Genomic DNA, 13,119 nt, shown 5'->3' with positions numbered 1-13,119 from the left:
TTGCCTGTTTTGATTCTTTTTGGCCTTTTGTTTTGATGCCCGGGTGTTTGAGGCGGCATATTCTTGCACCTGTAGAACTGTAGTACCAAACGGCTCGAGCAAGGGAACCCTTTTATTGTCAACGCTCTTTTCGTCACTTAACCCGATCTCGACGGTTCTTAAGGTGGCGTTTGTGGAGCATATACCCACGACGCACCCCTAGGGAGCCCCGGCAAGATCGGCAACATCTCGCATCTGTGTCCTGCCTCTAAATGTGGCACCGTGGTGAGTGTGGGGGGCCATTCGAGAATGAAAGTAGTTTCTCGTCTCATTCCGTTCCGTCTCATCCCGCTGCATTGGGCCCCAACCTTGCTCCTCCTTTGACCATCCTGACTACTTCCCTCTGCTCTCCCTCCCTCCACTGTGGTTGGTTCGAGTCACTCCCCCCAGTGGTGACCACCTCTTTCCCCTCGCACGGCTCACTCTCATTGTGACAATGCGTTTTAACCCCCTTCTCTCTGGTGGATCTCGACGCCGTCCACGCCATGGCCGCACTTGCGCGATCCCTCCCCATACTGATGCGTACCAGGCCTTGTTTGGTCCCGCTTTCCCCCTCCCCGCTCAGCTCGTTGTCGCCGTGTGGGGGCTTCGTGGGCGGCTGCCGGAGTGTGATGCTCCTTAGGACAGTCCTCTGTCCTTTTCTAGCCTTGTGCTCCTGCTGCCGTCCTCTCCAATTCTGCTGGGCACCTTTTCCTTTTCCTTCTGTTTCGTTTTTCTCCCCTCTCTTCTATCTGCTTGCCGTTTCCTGCCGACCTTTTGCTCGTTCTAGTTCTTCCATGGCCTTCTTCTACTTTGACGCCCAGGTGCTTGAGGAGGCATACTCATGCACCCGTAGAACTGCAGTACCCGACGTCGAGAGAGAGGGGAACCTTTTATTGTCAATCCCCACTTCGTCACTGAACCCGATCTCGACGGACTGTCGGTTTCTTAAGGTGGCGTTTGTGGGGCGTATACTCACGACGCACCCCTAGGAGGCCCCGACAAGATCGGCGATAGCTTCTTGTTGGGTGTCCTGCCTCTAATTGTGGCTCCATGGTGGGTGTGGGGGCACATTCGTGAGTGAATTCTTCTTTTCGTCAAGATAACCCCTGTTTCGGCTGCTTCTGGCTTACCTTCTCAGGCTCGTGGGGTGGGCGACCAAGCCCCCGAGTCGGTCCGTATTGGAAGACCGGGCTCTGTAGCCTCCGCTGCATTGGGCCCCGACCTTGCTCCTCCTTTGGCCTCTCTGACTCCTTCCCCTGGCTCCCCTCCCTCCTCTGTGGTTGGGTCGAGCCCCAAGCCCCCAGTGGTGACTACCTCGTCCCCTGGCGCGGCTCCTTCTCTAGTTGTAACTACTGCGCCTTTTAACCCCTCTCTCTCTGGGGGTTCTCACCGCCGTCCTCGTCACGGCCGCCCTCGCTCGATTCCTTCCAGTTCTGCTACCTATCAAGCCTTGTTTGGTCCCTCTTCGTGGGCCAAATATTTTGATCTCCTCCCTCTTGATTCTGCGCCTCCTGACGATTTCTCCCTTCATCGACATCTCATTGATTCCGTGGATGCCTCTATTACTTTCAACCCCACTCGTCTCGGTACACGTGTCGTTGCTGCTCCTTCTCAGGATGCTGCTTCCCGCTTGGCTGCCTTATCCTGCCTTGGCGAGACCCCCGTTCGGGTCTTGAAGAACGCTCGGTTGAATGCCAGTGTTGGCACTATTTTGCTCCCGCCCCATGTTGCAACCGGTGTTCGGGACCTGCGCGACTGCCACGATGATATTCGACATATCCTCGCTGCCCAGGGCCATTCTATTCTCCAGGTGGACACGTTTACTCGTCCCCCTCGTGGTAGTCGCCGTCAACCCCTCCGGGTTGTGAAGATTACCTTTGATGGTAGGACCCTTCCACCCTCTGTCATTCTTGCTGGTGCCAGGTGCTCTGTCCAGGAGTACATTCCTTCTCCTCGGCTCTGCAACAAGTGCTGGAGGTTTGGGCATGGTGCCCTCCGCTGCTCCGGGACTATCTCTCTCTGTCCTTTGTGTGGTGGCGAAGGTCACTCTAAGTCGGAGTGCACTTCTCCCCAGGCTCGTTGCCTCAACTGCGGTGAGGCCCATCCTACCTTCTCCCGTGCGTGTGTCCATTACAAGCTTGAGGCAGCCCTCCTCAACCTGAAGCACCGGGAGCGTTTATCTTTTCCTGAGGCGAGGCGCCAGGTTCGCCGGCTCCCGCCTTATGCTAATATCTCTTATGCTCGCGTGTTGCGCTCTTCCTCTCCTCGTCCTTCCCGCCTTCCTTAGACTCACAACCGTTTCCGAGCCTTGGACCCTGATGCGCCCACTGCCCCCTCCTCTGTTCCTTTGGGTTCTCTCCCGAAGGATCCTCCTCCTGGTCCTCTGTCTGGGGTTCCCCTTCCTTCTACCCGGTCTGTCGTGTCTTCTGTGTCTTCTTCCTCGTTCCCCTCCGATCCTCCTTCCCATCCTCTTCCTCCATCTATCGGCTCTCCCCACCGCCTGTCGGTGCGGGCGGATGTCCATCGCTCTCCTAACGGCCGTCGTGTGTGCTCTCGTTCGGCTTCTCCTGTTGAGACACTGGAATCCGTTGCCCGGTACGTAGTTGCTGGGACACCGGTCTCTTTAAGTCAGAAGCGTAAGCCTGGCTCCTCTCCTTCCTCTTCCCCGGCGGGTAAGAAGGCTTCGCTTTCTTCCTCAGCTCCTCCTTCTGGCTCTGTTGCTCCTTCCCCTCCCGTTTCAGTGCTTGCGCCCCCTGTTCCTGCTATGGAGGTTTCTTTGGCCCCTGCTTCCCTTTCGGTTGCTGCTCTTGCTGGGGTGCGCTCCCCTCTTTCTACTCCCCCTCCTCCTGCTGCTGTCCTTGACGGCTCCTCTCCGTTGTCTCCTCCTCTTCCTCCTCCTCCTCCTCCTCCGGACCCTGCCCGCCCACCTCTGATCTGTTCTCCCGTTTCCTTCCCTCCGTCTTTGCTCAGTTTACCCATGCCCCCTAACCCTGACTTTGCTGACCCTGATCCCGACCCTGATATTCTTTAACGTGCTCTGTTGCTCTTTCGCCTTTGTTTCTTCCTTGTTCTCTGTTTTTGTCCTTTCTCTTCTCGTCGTTGTCCATTCTTGAATGGAACGTTCGAGGTTCTTACGCCAATTTCCTCGAACTCCAACTTCTGATTTCGCGGTTTTCGCCCCTTTGTGTCTGTCTCCAGGAGCCAATGCTTGGTGCTCGTCCTGGTCGTTTTCGTGGCTATTCCTTTCTCTCCCCCCCCCCCCAGCCATTGCTGGGGCTTCTAATTCTTCTGCTCTCTTGGTTCGGGCTGATGTTCCCTTTGTTCCTTTACTTTTTCCTTCGCCTCTCCATTGTTCTGCTGCTCGTATCTTTGTGGGGAAATGGTACACAGTTTGTTCCATTTATCTCCCCCCGAGTGTCCCGCTCTCTCTTCCTGATTTGAAACACCTCCTGGACTCCTTGCCGGAGCCTGTGCTCCTGCTGGGTGACTTCAATTGTCGTCATTCTCTTTGGGGTGACGTTCTGACGAATACCCGGGGTCGCCTCCTTGAGCCGTTTCTCCTCTCTTCTTCCCTGTCTCTTCTGAATTCTGGTGAGCCCACTCATTTGGACTCTCGGACTCGCACCCTTTCTTGTCTTGATCTTTCTCTCTGCTCTTCTTCTCTTTACTTAAATTTCACGTGGCAGGTTCTTGATGACCTCCATGGAAGTGATCATTTCCCCATCCTTGTTTCCTTTTTCTCTTTTCGCCCTTCCCTCTCTTTCCCTAGGTGGCAGTTTGCTAAGGCAGACTGGACCCTATTTACCCTCAGTGCTGCTCTCCCTGACCTCTCCCTTCTGCCTCTCTCTCGCGCTCTCCTCCTTTTTCATGACACTGTCTTCAACACTGCCCTCCGCTCTATTCCTCGCTCTTCCTCTCGGGGTCCACGGAAGTGCGTTCCCTGGTGGAATGCGGACTGTGCTCGGGCTGTCCGCTGTCAGCGTGCAGCCTGGAAGAGGCACCGCCGTAGGCAGACGACCGATTCTTTTCTTTCGGAAAGCGAGTGCGGTGGCCCGTAGGGCCATCCGTACGGCTAAACGTGAATGTTGGGCATCTTATGTCTCAACAATTACGTCCGAGACCCCTCTGGCCCAGATCTGGAAGCGTATCCGCAAGATAGCGGGTAAGTTCGTTCCCGATGTTTCATCGGTCCTTCACCTCCATGATACTCTTGTGGCGGACCCGTTGCAGGTCGCTTCCGAACTGGGTTCCCACTTTTCTTCTGTTAGCTCTGGTCTTCATCTTCCCCGATCTTTCCTTCTTCGTAAACCTGTCCTTGAGTCTCGTCCTTTAGATTTCTGCACTCATCTTCAGCTTCCCTATAATGATCCCTTCTCTCTCTCTGAACTTCGTTCTGCCCTGGCCCTCTGCGGTTCTACGGCGGCGGGCTCCGATGGTATTCATTATGAGATGCTTCGCCATCTCCCTCCGAGCACGTCTCAGTATTTACTGAGTCTGTATAATCGGATCTGGGAGTCGTCGTCAGTCCCTGAGGACTGGCTCGATGCCGTTGTCCTCCCTGTTCGCAAACCGGGGTCTCTGGGTACTTCCCCTAAGGACTTTCGCCCTATTGCTCTCACAAGTTGTGTCTGCAAACTCTTTGAACGTATGGTTAACGTTCGTCTGATGTGGTTCCTGGAACACCATCACCTCCTCTCCCCTTCTCAATTTGGTTTCCGCAAGTGCCGCAGCACGACAGATGTCCTGGTGAACTTGGAGGTCTATATTCGTACTGCTTTTGCTGCGAAGACCTCCGTTGTTGCCGTCCTTTTTGACCTAGAAAAGGCTTACGACACCACTTGGCGTTATCATATCCTATCTCAACTTCATTCTTTTGGCCTTCGTGGTCATCTCCCTCTCTTTCTCCGCAGCTTCCTCTCTCGTCGTTCCTTTCGGGTGCGCCTTGGTACCGCTCTCTCTCCCTCTTTTCAGCAATACGAAGGTGTGCCCCAGGGTAGTGTTCTGAGCACTACTCTTTTTCTTGTTGCCCTCAATGGTCTTCTTTCCTCTCTTCCTTCTGGTGTCTTCTCCGCTCTCTATGTCGATGATCTTACCCTTTGTTGTCAGGGTGATGATTCGCCTCTCCTTCAATGCCGGCTTCAACTTGCAATTGATGCCGTGTCGTCTTGGGCCACAGGTCATGGCTTCAAGTTCTCTACTTCTAAGACTTGTGCCATGACTTTTACGCGGAAACGGGTTGTTCTTCGTCCCTCTTTGTCACTTTATGGTCATCCCCTTGAATACAAAGATTCCGCGAAGCTTTTGGGGTTATTCCTTGTCACTCGTTTGTCTTGGTCTCCCCATATCTCTTACCTCCGTGTTGAGTGCTCTAAGGCCCTTACCCTCCTTCGGGTCTTGTCCCATACTTCTTGGGGGGCAGATAGGCGCACTCTCCTTGCTTTACATTCCTCTCTCGTCCTGTCTAAGCTCGATTATGGTTGCCCTGCTTACTCGTCTGCTTCTCCTTCTACTCTTCGCCGTCTTGATGCTTTGCACCATACTGGGTTGCGCCTCAGTTCTGGTGCCTTTCGTTCGACTCCCATCCTTAGCTTATATGTTGACACTGGCTTCCTGTCTCTCCAGGACCGCCGTGATCGCTACTGTCTTCGCTATCTTGCGCGGTCCTTGCAACATCCTTCCTCTCGCCTCTGTCGTGCTTTAACTTTTACCCCTCCTGCGGTTCCTGTTCCTCTTCACCACCTTCCTCTTTCTGTCCGGTTATCTCGCCTACAGGATTCTCTCTCCGTTCGTATTTCTGATGTTTCTCCTCGTGTTGTTCCTTCTTTGCCCCCGTGGAGGGTCCCTCTTCCGCGGTTTTGTACTTCCTTGACCCGTATCACTTTTACCCCTCCTACGGTTCTAAAACGCCTTTTCCTCGAGCACTTTTCTTCTCACTCCCGCTCCGTTTCTGTCTTCACCGATGGGTCTAAGTCAGCGGACGGTGTTGGCTACTCTGTTGTGTTTCCTGATTGCCCTTATATGTGTCGCTTGCCTCCGGAGACTAGCATCTTTACAGCGGAACTTTATGCTATTCTCTATGGTCTTCGTCTCCTGCTTTCTCGTTGTCAGTCTTCCTTTGTGGTTGTTGTTGAGTCTCGTAGTGCCCTCATGGCTCTCGGGTCCTTTAATCCGGTTCATCCAGTAGTTGTCGAGATCCAGCATTGGCTGTTTCTCGTTCACAGTAAATTTAAGTCGGTTGAGTTTTGTTGGGTTCCCAGCCATATTGGTGTGTCTTTAAATGAGCGTGTGGATGCTGCCGCTAAGGAAGCTGTCCGCTCTTGTCCCATCTCTCGTAAAGGCATTCCGTATTCCGACTTTTACCCGGTTATCCATTCCTCAGTCCTTACCCGTTGGCAGGCTTCTTGGTTGTCTGTTACTGGTAACAAGCTACGTACTCTTAAATGTTGTGTTTCCTCGTGGCCGTCCTCCTTCCACCGTAACCGGCGGTGGGAAACAGCTCTGGCGAGGTTGCGTATTGGCCATACTCGCTTAACCCATGGTCACTTGATGGAGCGCCGCCCTGCTCCTTATTGTCCTAGTTGCATTGTCCCTCTTACGGTCGTGCATGTCCTTCTTGAATGTCCTAACTTCCAGGACGAGCGTGTGTCTTGCTTTCCGACCGCCCCTCGCGGTCACCTGTCCCTCGATAGAATTCTTGGTGACTCGGATACTTTTGATATCGTTCGCCTTATGCGTTTTTGTTCTCGTATTGGCATCCTTGGTGATATTTAGCGCCCTCTGATTATTTTGCGTATTTGATGGTGCTACATAGCCTTCCCGGTTTGGTGCCTTCTTTTGATAATTACTTACTTACTTGGTCCCGCTTCGTGGGCCAAATACTTTGATCTCCTCCCTCTGGATTCTACACCACCTGATTTCTTCCTCCATAGACACCTTGTTGATTCAGTAGATGCCTGTTACTTTCAACCCCACCCGTCTCGGTACACGTGTTGTTGCTGCTCCTTTTCAGGATGCAGCAACCTGCTTGGCCGCCTTGTCCTGCCGTGGCAAGACCCCTGTTCGAGTCTCAAAGATCGCTCGGTTGAATGCCGGTGTTGGCACTTCTCCTCCCACCCCATGTTGCGACCGGTGTTAGGAATCTGCAGAACTGTCACGGTGATAATTAGTATATCCTCGATGCCAAAGGCCATTCTGTCCTCCAGGTAGATACATTCACTCGTCCCCCTCGTGGTCGTTGCCATCAGTCCCTTCGGGTTGTGAAGATTACCTTTGATGGTAGGACCCTTCTGCCCTCTGTCATTCTTGCTGGTGCCAGGTGCTCTGCCCAGGAGTACATTCCATCTCCTCGGCTCTGTAATAAGTGCTGGAGGTTTGGGCATGGTGCTCTCGGGTGCTCCAGTGCTGTCTGACCCTTGTGTGGGGACGCAGGTCACTAAGTCGGAGTGCACTTCTTCTCGGGCTCTCTGCCTCAATTGCGGTGAGGCCCACCCTACCTTCTTTCGCGTGTGTATACATTACAAGCTTGAGGCAGTCGTCCTCAACTAGAAGCACTGAGACCGTTTCTTTTCCTGAGGTGAGGCACAAAGTTCGCTGTCTTCCCCCTTTTCGCTGGTCTCTTATGCTTGCGTATTGCGCCCTTTTTCTCCTCGTCTTTCCCACCTTCCTCAGTCTCTCAACCGTTTCCTGGCCTTAGACTCAGACAGGCCCACCGCCGCCGCCTCTGTTCCTTTCAGTTCTACGCTAGTCCCCCTCATGGTTCTGTCTGGGGGTTCCCCTTTCTACCCAGTCTATCTCGTCTCCTGTCTTCTTCGTCTCCCTCCTATCCTCCTTCCCATCCTTCTCCCCCATCTCTTAGCTCTCCACGCCGCCTGTCAGTGCGAGCTGATGTCCATCACTCTCCCAGCGGCCATCGTGTTTGCAATCTTTCTGCTGCTCCTGGTGAGACGCTTGAATCTGTTGCCCGGTACACTGCTGGGATGCCGGTCTCTTTGAGTGGGAAGCATAAGCCTGGCGCCTCTCCTCTCCCTCCTCTCCGGCGGGTAAGAAGGCTTCACATTCTTCCTCGCCCCCTGCCTCCGACACACTCGCTCCATTGTCCTCTGTTGCTGTCCTTTCTCTTCTTGTCGATGTCTATTCTTCAATGGAATATTCGTGAATATTATGCCAACTTCGGATTTCGAAGTTTTCGCCCCTTTGTGTCTGTCTCCAGGAGCCGATGCTTGGTGCTCGTCCTGGTCGCTTCCGTGACTATTCCTTTCTCTCCCCCCCCACCCCCCACCCGTTCCTCTTCTCTGCTCTCTTGATTCATTCTGATGTTCCCTTTGTCCCCCTTTGCTTTTTCCGTCGCCTCTCCAATGTTCTGTTGCACTTGTCTTTGTGCGTAAATGGTACATGGTTTGTTCCCTTTATCTCCCTCCAAATGTCCCGCTTTCTCTTACCCATCTTAAGCACCCAACGGACTCTTTGCCAGAGCCGGTGCTCCTGCTGGGTGATTTCAATTGTCGACAATCCCTCTGGGGCCATACTCTGGCAAACACCCGGGGTCGCCTTCTCAAACCGTTCATCCTCTCTTCCTCCCTGTCTCTTCTGAATTCTGGTGAGCCCACTCATTTGTACTCTCGGTCTCGCACCCTTTCCTGTCTTGATCTTTCTCTCTGCTCGTCGTCTCTTTACTTGGATTTCACGTTTCGGGTTCTTGATGACCTAAAAGGCAGTGACCATTTTCCCCCATCCTTGTTACCATTTTCTCTCTTCACCCTCCCCTCTCCTTCCCTAGGTGGCAGTTTGCTAAGGCGGACTGGAACCTATTTACCCTCCGTGCTGCTCTCTGACCTCTCCCTTCTGCCTCTCCCTCACGCCCTCCTCCTTTTTCATGACACCATCTTAGCTGTACGGATGGTCAGCATCGAAGCGTGAGTGTTGGAAGTCTCATGTTTCCACCATTACGTGCGAAACTCTTCTGCCGCAGATACGGAAGCGTGTCCGCAAGATTGCAGGTAAGTTCGTTCCTGATGTCTCGCCGGTCCTTTACCCCCGTGGTACTCTTGTGGCGGACCCGTTGCAATTGTTGCCGCCCTCTTTGACCTGGAAAAGGCTTACGACACCACTTGGCGATATCATATTCTGTCCCAACTTCATTCTTTTGGCCTTCGTGGTCATCTCCCTCTCTTTCTCCAAAGCTTCCTCTCTCGTCGTTCCTTTCGAATGAGGCTTGGTACCGCTCTCTCTGCCCCTTTTCGGCAATATGAGGGTGTAACCCAAGGTAGTTTTCTGAGCACTACTCTTTTTTTTCTATTTGCCCTCAATGGTCTCCTTTCCTCCCTCCCTTCTGGCGTCTTCTCCGCTCTCTATGTAGACAATCATACCCTTTGCTGTCGGGGTGATGATTCGCCTCTCCTTCAACTGCGGCTTCAAATTGAGATTGATGCCGTGTTGTCTTGGGCCACCTGTCATGGCTTTTGGTTTTCTACGTCTAAGACTTGTGCTATGACTTTTACTCGGAAGCATGTCGTTCTTTGTCCCCCCTCTGTCACTCTATGGTCATCCCCTTGAGTACAAGGATTCCGCTAAGCTTTCCTTGTCCCTTGCTGAGGGACAATACCTAGCCCAAGATATCTTGGGCTGGACGGTAGAGCGACAGTCTCTCTTCATGCAGATCACCGTTCAATCCCCGACCGTCCAAGTGGTTGGGGCACCATTCCTTCCCTCGTCCCATCCCAAATCCTTATCCTGACCCCTTCCCAGTGCTATACAGTCGTAATGGCTTGGCGCTTTCCTTTGATAATTCCTTCCGTTAAGCTTTTGGGGTTAATCTTTGACACTTGTTTGTCTTGGTCGCCCCATATCTCTTACCTCCGAGTTGAATGCTCTAAGGCCCTTACCCTCCTTAAGGTTCTGTTCCGTACTTCTTAGAGAGCGGATAGCCTGTAATTCCTGCTTTGAGGACAAGGGGCGATTCTCGCCTATACTGTCACACGGCTTCCTTTCCCGCCCTTTTTACTCTACAGGCAGCTTTTCTCTGTAATCCTGCTGGCTCTCTACGGGCGGCTTGTCTCTGTAATCCTGCTGGCTCTCTACGGGCGGCTTGTCTCTGTAAGCCTCCTGGCTCTCTACGGGCGGCTTGTCTCTGCAAGCCTCCTGGGGCCAGATTCACAAAGCAGTTACGTATGTACTTACGAATGTTTTTCTTCTTAGCACCTTCGTAGTGTCTACGTCGGTATTCAGGTACGCATTTAAGAAGGAAAATCTTTGTAAGTATGATCTGTCGCGCTAAGGTTGCTGTTCACTACTCGTAGCTTTACGTAAACTGGATATAACTAAATTTTTCTCTTTTACACAACACGGAGGATGGATTTTACAATAAATAAAACATTTTAGCAGGAGAGTTTCATAGAGAGGCGTCGTTTGTGTTAACTATATATGCATTCTCTGCTCGAAGCTTGTAGTAAATATGTCTTTTATGATATTAGAATTAGTTTTATAATAGCAAGATATTATACCAGTAGTTGTTAAGTAAATAAACACCGGTGAATATGAAATATGAGAGAAGGTGGCTGATGGGAGCATTTACTATCACCAAATGCCCCTGTTCACCTCACAATAAGTATAGCTAGGGGTGTACCTTAGCGCTACATACCCATTTTTAATTTATTTTGTTTGGTTTTATTTTGAAATTAAATCTGGGTGAGACATAAAAGAAAAATGTGTTGCATAAATTGTTAGGTAAGAAGGATTAAAATGTCAAAAACTTCTCTCATTGAATACTTAAACCTATAATGATGACTGTATGAACTACAGTACTAACATTACATATCAATACGAGATCTTAATGATCCATGGTTAACATTTATGATTTAATAAGGATAATACTGGTAATAATAATAATAATACAAGCTATAATTTAAAACCTTTATTAATGATTTCTTTTTTATTGACAAGCTTAGGTATACACAACAATGTGCTGCTACCCTATTCTATATGGAAGATTACAGTGTAGATCATAAACTAGCTACAAGCTCATCCAACATCCCCACCTCACAGGACGGCCAGTCATACATGGGACCAGGATCAGGAGAGAACAAACTATGTAAGGCTGATCTATTAGCCCCCCACTAGCAAAATCTGGGAACAGGACAAGAATATCTTCCAATATTTCTGAGTGTATGAAGCAATTACAGATCTCAAAGTACCTCATACCATTTGGTCTGAAGTCACTGATAGCAGGACAATCACAGATATAGTGCTGGAGAGTATGTCCTCACAAAGTAGGACTGAAAATAAATGTTTTTTTCATCCAGAGGGTTATAAAAACCCCAACCCCACACACACTAAATAATGTTGTGAATAATGAATTAGCTGTGAGTAATTACTCTAAATGGATTTGTTCAGTGTTCATTCATTTGATTCAGTGTAAGATTGAGATTGACGAGGTGTGACAGTGAAGTGTGTCATTGTGAGTCGTGACAAGTGTGTCATTGTGACACAGGTGTCATGACTCATGACTCATGGCACAGGTGACATGACTTGTGTTAAGTCGACAGAAGTTAGTCAAGAGTGTACTGTTTGCTTTAGCAGTGGCTGTGGTGGTTCTCTAGTTTCTTTGTTGCTTTATTTAAGTGTAATGAAACTGGTAGTTGGCACCTCCCCCCCCCTCCCTCCCCCCTTTTACAGTGGTGGTGGTGGTTGGTGTGGTGGTGGTAGTGGTGGTGGTGGTCCATGTGGTGGTGGTGGTTGGTGTGGTGGTGGTGGTTGGTGTGCTGGTGGTAGTGGTGTTGGTGGTCCATGTGGTGGTGGTGATGGTGGTTGGTGTGGTGGTCCGTGTGGTGGTGGTGGTGGTATTAGTAATAATGGTAGCGATAATGATGGTATTAGCGAATAGTGGTGGTTGTGGTGATGATGGTTGCTATGGTGATGGTGATTGGGGGGAGATAGTGGTGATGGTGGAACTTACCTATCAGTAATTACCTATTAGTGACTTCAGGGAAGTAAGGGCTACAGCTGTATGTAACCCGCCTACTGGCCCCGGCTGTACCTGCAGTGTACAGGTACTAGGCCGGTACAGAGGGCAGTTCAACTTTACTGACGTGCGAAATAATGTCGAATATGACCTTAGAGCAGTGGATGGAGGTGGCTTCCAGGACATCTTTCAGTACATTCTACTTGTTCACCGTCCTTCACAGGGAGCCGGTCGGCCGAGCGGACAGCACGCTGGACTTGTGATCCTGTGGTCCCGGGGTCGATCCCGGGCGCCGGCGAGAAACAATGGGCAGAGTTTCTTTCACCCTATGCCCCTGTTACCTAGCAGTAAAATAGGTACCTGGGTGTTAGTCAGCTGTCACGGGCTGCTTCCTGGGAGTGGAGGCCTGGTCGAGGACCGGGCCGCGGGGACACTAAAGCCCCGAAATCATCTCAAGATAACGTGAACGGAGGTTATCTTGAGGTTATGTATTTCTTTACATTTATTCGATTCAATTACGTGTCTAGGTCCCATCCAAGTCTTATTTTCTTCCCTCAGTTTAAAGACGAAGGCCTTACTCATCTTTTCTATTCCGTCTTAGTATTTTTCATGTGGTGATCATGTCCCCCTCAGTTTCGTCTCTCCTCTTGGGTTGTGAAATATTGTTCTTTTAAGCTTGTTCTATTATGTTAACTCTAATTCTGCCACAAATCTTGTTTTAAACCTTTAATCTATTTAACATTTTCTTTGGCGCTTCACAAGGTGCTGCATATTCATGTATTGGTCTAACATACGTTGCAATATGATTAATTTAAGGAGTTATAACTACAATATTCACTCACAATTGTTCAGTATGAGAGGTACTCTTTACGGTATGATGATAGGTACTCCTTACGATATGATGATAGGTACTCCTTACGATATGATGATAGGTACTCCTTACGATATGATGATAGGTACTCCTTACGATATGATGATAGGTACTCCTTACGATATGATGATAGGTACTCCTTACGATATGATGATAGGTACTCCTTACGATATGATGATAGGTACTCCTTACGATATGATGATAGGTACTCCTTACGATATGATGATAGGTACTCTTTACGGTATGATGATATATTTGTTTTATAGTGAGT

The sequence above is a fragment of the Procambarus clarkii genome, chromosome 3 (genome assembly GCF_040958095.1).
Source record: "Procambarus clarkii isolate CNS0578487 chromosome 3, FALCON_Pclarkii_2.0, whole genome shotgun sequence".
Taxonomy (NCBI): domain Eukaryota; kingdom Metazoa; phylum Arthropoda; class Malacostraca; order Decapoda; family Cambaridae; genus Procambarus; species Procambarus clarkii.
Note: the sequence above shows the minus strand (reverse complement) of the source record.